Genomic DNA, 6,000 nt, shown 5'->3' with positions numbered 1-6,000 from the left:
CACTTCGGAAAACATTGTTATTTATTTACTGTCATTTTCATTCAAGTATTTTTTTTTTTATTTGATTACCATCCTCGATGTCTTTTTTTTCCTTTTTGTTATAATCCACAGTAGTGACAGAGTGAGACTCCTTATTCCCTAATCAGGCTGTGTGTGTGTGTGTGTACGTCTCTGACTTTTGTTTTTAGAATTATTATTATGCGGATGTTGTGGTGTTTTGATTGAGCAAATAAATGTGGGAAACCAACGGATATCTAATTTTGAGGTTTCCTTCGCTGTTTTCGTCAGTCACTAGAATGGGATATTCCACCCCACCCCCTATATAAACCGAATGTTTGGTGTGTTAGGTGCTTCGTCTGACGTGAGTTCTTTTTGTTCACTGTGCGGGACAAAATAAAAATAATATCTTATTGAGAAATCCATCAAGTGTAGAAAGAAAGAAGGTATTATTCTTCAGAAATTAATAAAAAAAATAAAAAATTCTTAAATCTTTTTGTGAGTTCTTCGACCTGATCCGAGAAATTGAGCAGCTGTGGGACAACATTGTAATCACAAGCACTGGCTAAATTTTCTCGTGACGATAATTTCCAGACGTTTGCTGTACGGTCGAATCTCGTCTGGAACATGAGGAACCTTCATAAAGATTTTTCAAATGAAATAAGACTGACCGATTTTATAGAGAGTTCATAGCGTTTTTAATTCAAACAAATTAGGTAAACTTGCCAGAAGAACACACACGTGAATTTAACGGTGGTATACTAGCGTCATCACAGCCTATAGTTTGCTTCTGCATACTTACAATCAAACCAACTAAATGTAATAACTTTAAGGATAATGTGAAGAATAAGTTTAAATCAAAGCTTGGATGCCTCGTAAAATTATTTTTATGTAATGAGATTAGGTGTAGAGTTTGAAATAAAATTTCTCAATAAAATTAAATCTAAATTTTGAGATGGCAATTTAATATAAAGCTACGGCACTAATTTCAATTAACAAAAAAAAAAAAAAAAAGAATGAACGAAAAGATGCTCCAAAATTATCGGGGGTATCTACGGTGTGGGGCTTTGACAATTAAAATACAATATTACTCTTAATTTCTTTTCTTCCTTCTCCCTCAAAAACGAATCGTGATAACGTACCACCCGTATAATACTGTAGATGCCCTTATTAAAAACGACCTGATTACATCCGTAACAAGTTTGAAGCAATGGAAATTCTGATTTAAAAAAACACACAAAAAAAAAACATAAAATCGGTCGAAGATGTTTGACAGGTCATTTGAAAGCATAAGTAATTTTCCCGACCTCCTCTAGGTCGGGAAAATTACTCTTTCTTGGAAATTCTTCACAGTTTCCATAAGAAACAAAAACAAAAAACAAAAAACAAAAAAAAAAAACGCCAGTTGTAAGGTCGATCCAACGGTTTTATATTAACTATCGACTTACCATATCTACCTATCATTCTATCAGGTCAGGTACGGGTTGACATACCTCTACCTGACCCAATAGAAAGATAGAGGTCAACTAGAAAGTGAATTTGGAAATCATAACTCGGCTCACTCCACTACACTGAATTAACGGATAACATCTGCTAACTGCCCACATGTAAATAGCTTAACTTGAAATCACCGCACTATCACCATAAACCAAATCGCCGTAGGATACCGAGACTTGTCTATAATTTCTGTAAGCGAAAAATAAAAGTTGTTTTTCCATCATAATGATGGTTCTCTAAATGAACTGTATAACACACACACACACACACACACACACACACACACACACACACACACACACACACACACACACACACACACACACTTGTGAGCCAAAACGTTATGACAACCTAGTAGCGCGTTGGACCTCCTTGAGCTGAGATAACCGCTTGCACTCGTTTTGGCATTGACCCCATTATGACACAGAAGGTGTCCTGAGGTATTCTGGACAAGCTAAAACGAATAACGTCCTGGAATAAGCGGCGGGACACTGACATCGACCGCGGATGCTGCGTTTTACATGATCCCACAAATGGGATTCAAATCAGGAGAATAAGTGGCCAGGAGAGGAAACGCAACGCTTGGATATCATTCGAACTCTGCGCCCAGTGCGATCCGCGTAACAAGGGCCGTTTTCTTGCTGGAAGAGTCTCGATCCATTGGGGTCACATTGTCGCCATGTAGGTCATCCTCAGGTAATAATTACGTGAAGGTGCGTTTAGTGAGAAAACACAGCGATGTCAATGAGAACAATCCACATACAAGGAAACCACTAAGAGCGGCATTCCTTCAAAAGTGCAGTCAGAAACAGGCAGGCTGGTCATATATATGAATAACCAAGATGAGTGTGTATACTTAATTTAAAGTGTGTGTGTGTGTGTGTGTGTGTGTGTGTGTGTGTGTGTGTGTGTGTGTGTGTGTGTGTGTGTGTGTGTGTGTGTGTGTGTGTGTGTGTGTGTGCAGAAGGTAATACACACACACACACACACACAAAAAAATACAATTTGAAAGCAAATTTCAAAATTGAAAAATGCTTCGATCATCATACGAAAAGTCACCACATGTCAACAGCGTCACCTGTCACGCAAAATTCCCGATTTTTCCTCTTCCCTTATGGTACACATTTTGAAGTCGGTTGTTAGAATGGCACCATAAAAGATGTCTCTTATTTTTGTGTGGCTGCGGTTTAATATGTGCGAACCCAAGAATGAACTAAATTTACAACACGATGGCCTATTTATTTACATAAAATACATTAAACAATCCCATGGTGAGATTCTTTCGTTCTTTCCTTCCCAGAGATGCAGGTATTTTTAAAAGCGTGCTGGCATACACTCACGCAGCTGCATTTGCAGACCACAGTTTAGCGCTATTAACAACTGAAAATATTTGTGTAGTATTTCGAGTTCTCCGTTAATACAGGTGAGTGCAACTGGTTTTCAACAGATCCCCGAAATCGTTTAATCATTTGGAAAACTTCTCTATTTTTCTAATGCTCTTCAAGTGCAGCGCGGATTCTTCCAAATCAAGCATTATCTAAAAACAGCAACTAGTTGGAAAATGCTTTCACTGTATTTGAAATTAATTTCATTCTGTCACTCGTTTCTTATAACAGTCTAATTCCATCTTGTTTTCACGTTCCTAATTTTATTATTTATTTATTTTCCGGTGCATATTTGTTTTCGACACACCAAGACGTTTCAGAAGTAAGCCATCAGATATTCTAACGGGAACAGTTTTATTCTGATAGAGATGCATGCATGAAACGGAAGTCGATTTTGGTACACATTTCTTTTCCACGGAGATATTTCTGCATGTGTCATAAAGTGTTACCGTAGCATCGATACCAGCGAAAAAGAAAAGAAGAAATGGATGCCTGTCGCTTTAACCTATGAAACGGCGCCTGCTGCTCATCGCCTTCATCGTTTCTAAATCGCTTGCCCAACGCGCGTTCCCCTTCGGTGGTCCAAAGAGACGGAATTCTTTATAGTTCAAGATCAGAACTGCGAGGCTGTTCGTCAAGATAACCGTACCACTCTGTGTGTGTGTATGTGTGTGTGTGTGTGTGTGAAGTGGCGTTAGAAATGCTTTAAACCAAATAAAAACCTGCTTCGACGATTTGATGTTCGCCGGGAAGAGTTTTTTCCTAGCAGACGATGGATTCCAGTGCAATATTGTTACAAGAAGAAACCGGATGAAGCTGCTCATCTCTACGCGTGACAATGCTTACAGTTGTTCCGCCATGTTGCATTTGCTGGCGCGGCCAGACGATGCCCATGATACCGTCTCGTCATATGCGCCTGTTTAAAATGTTTAAAAAACACTCTTCGGATATCCTGCTTAAAATATTGATGACGTGATCGACTGGGAAAGTCAGAGGAATGGAAGTTACTTTTTTGAGCGAGGATCCGTCTTAAATCTCCCCCCCCCCTTTTTTTTTTTCTTTATGCAGACGAAGACATTTTTGAACGAAATGTGGAAGATACTAAATACCCGATGAGGCAGCTCGTCGGGTATTAAATTTCAACAAAAAATAAACACTTGGCCTAGAAGAAAGGGAAGAAATTCTAAAACCGTGTACTGATGAGATTTTCCAGCATGTTTGATAGGGCGCTGAGTGCGGAAAGGGGAAAGAGGCAGTATGCAACTCAGTAATAGAAGCGCAGTCGACTTTCTAGAAAGCCAAGGAGGAGTGGTGAGAAGTGTCGAAATTGAAGCGTTGCAGAATGTGCGAAAACTTTTCATGACTGGGGTCAGAGAATAGTCCAGTAATTCTCCGTTTCTGAAAACTAAAATATGTCAAAACGGTTCTTTTGCGAGTTCAGATGTGTTTTTTGCGCACATCTCATTTTCCATGTAAAGTAAACCATATTAGAAATCGAAATACGTTAAGATCACATTTCAATACATTGCGTTTTGAATTTTACTTGGTGTATAGTTGATTCGTAATCTTACATATTTTTCAGTTTAATTTAAGTTTATTTTATTAATTTATTTTTGTTTATTTATGTTATAAATGAAAAAAAAAAGTTCTTAACGTATCATTGTTTAATATCATTATGTTTTTTTTTATTTAAAATGGAAAATTCTCACATCCAATTTTTGTAACTGACTGGTTTTGTTTTATTCCAAGATTTCAAGTTTTGTAATCGTCAGCCCCCCCCCGACAAAACAGTCAACTAAAAATTGGATATGTGGCCTGCCTTTCTGTTTCTGTGGCTGCTTTTATCCTCTCATGTCATCATTTGTTCTTCAAATGAAGAAATAGGTAAGATAGATTCTTCATTTTTAACTTTAACAATTCTTTTAATGAAAAATTTCATTAAAAATTAATTGCAAATTATAATAAATTTAAGTTTAATTATAAAACTAATTACTAATGTTTCTTTATAATTAAATTCAATGGACAGAAGAAGAAACTTAAAACGCCTTTTCAAGGAGAATTGCCACTTAATCTATTTCATGTTTTTATATCGAGCTGTACTTTTATTTCTTCAAGTAAATTACGTGAATACTTCCGTATTTTTTTTTTACTCTGACTCACGAAACGTTGTAAATCTGTAGTATAAAAGTACCGTTGATGGGCTAAGTATTATTTCTGCTTTTATTAATTTTATTTTTATTTTTTGTATTTTTATTCGTTTTTCACCTTTGCTCTTTTTCAATTATTCTCTTCACAGAAAACTTTGTCCGCTCATCATTTTCTCTGTAACTGGATTGGCTAAAACGTCGGCCACTTCTCATTTTTGACGCCCTTCGCTATCTGAATACCATGTACACTGCAGCTAACTCGCAAGCTGATATATGAAAAATATATGTTGAAAAGAACTGTGGATTTGTCCACCCCATCGGAAAATCACATGGAGAGTTTTATTTTTTATGACAATAACACTAAAAAGGATGTAAGCCTGTGGTACATTACCACTGAGGATGCGTAAAGAGTTAAATAATCCCAAAATCCATTGAAGAGACCAAACATGGAAATTTTTCAAGTAGTCTCGGATTGTGCGATAAAAATTTCTTATCATCTAAAGACATTCACAAACATCTGTGCTACAGTGAGACTGCTTGTGGGCTGGAGAAGAGAAGAAACAATTAGTTAAGCGAACCAGGTTGACAAAGATCAAAGTTCAAATTGTACTTCGTGAATCAGTTTGGCTTATTTCAGCATTTGCGAGGTTGGTCAAATGAGAAGGAATACGCTATGAATCTTTCCGAGGACACGGGATGCTTTTGTAGACCTCTTCAGAGGAGATGGAAGACTGTTGCCATACAGAATGGCGTGGAAAGAAACAAATATCCTTATTAAGCTATTAATAGATTTGATTGGCTGGTGGGATTTTGGAGTATGCCTAATCAGCTAAGGTTAGGAGACCAATAATTATGTCTGCAAATTGCACGTGTCCTGAGACCTATTTGAGAGAGAGGATTCAATCACTTCCATATGCGATCACTAACTCACCTTCCGTTATGAAGATATTTCGTATTATGACATGACTTGAACT

The sequence above is a fragment of the Typopeltis vanoorti genome, chromosome 5 (assembly GCF_054136105.1).
Source record: "Typopeltis vanoorti isolate ZY-2024b chromosome 5, IOZ_Tvanoo_1.0, whole genome shotgun sequence".
Classification (NCBI taxonomy): Eukaryota; Metazoa; Arthropoda; class Arachnida; order Uropygi; family Thelyphonidae; genus Typopeltis; species Typopeltis vanoorti.
Note: the sequence above shows the minus strand (reverse complement) of the source record.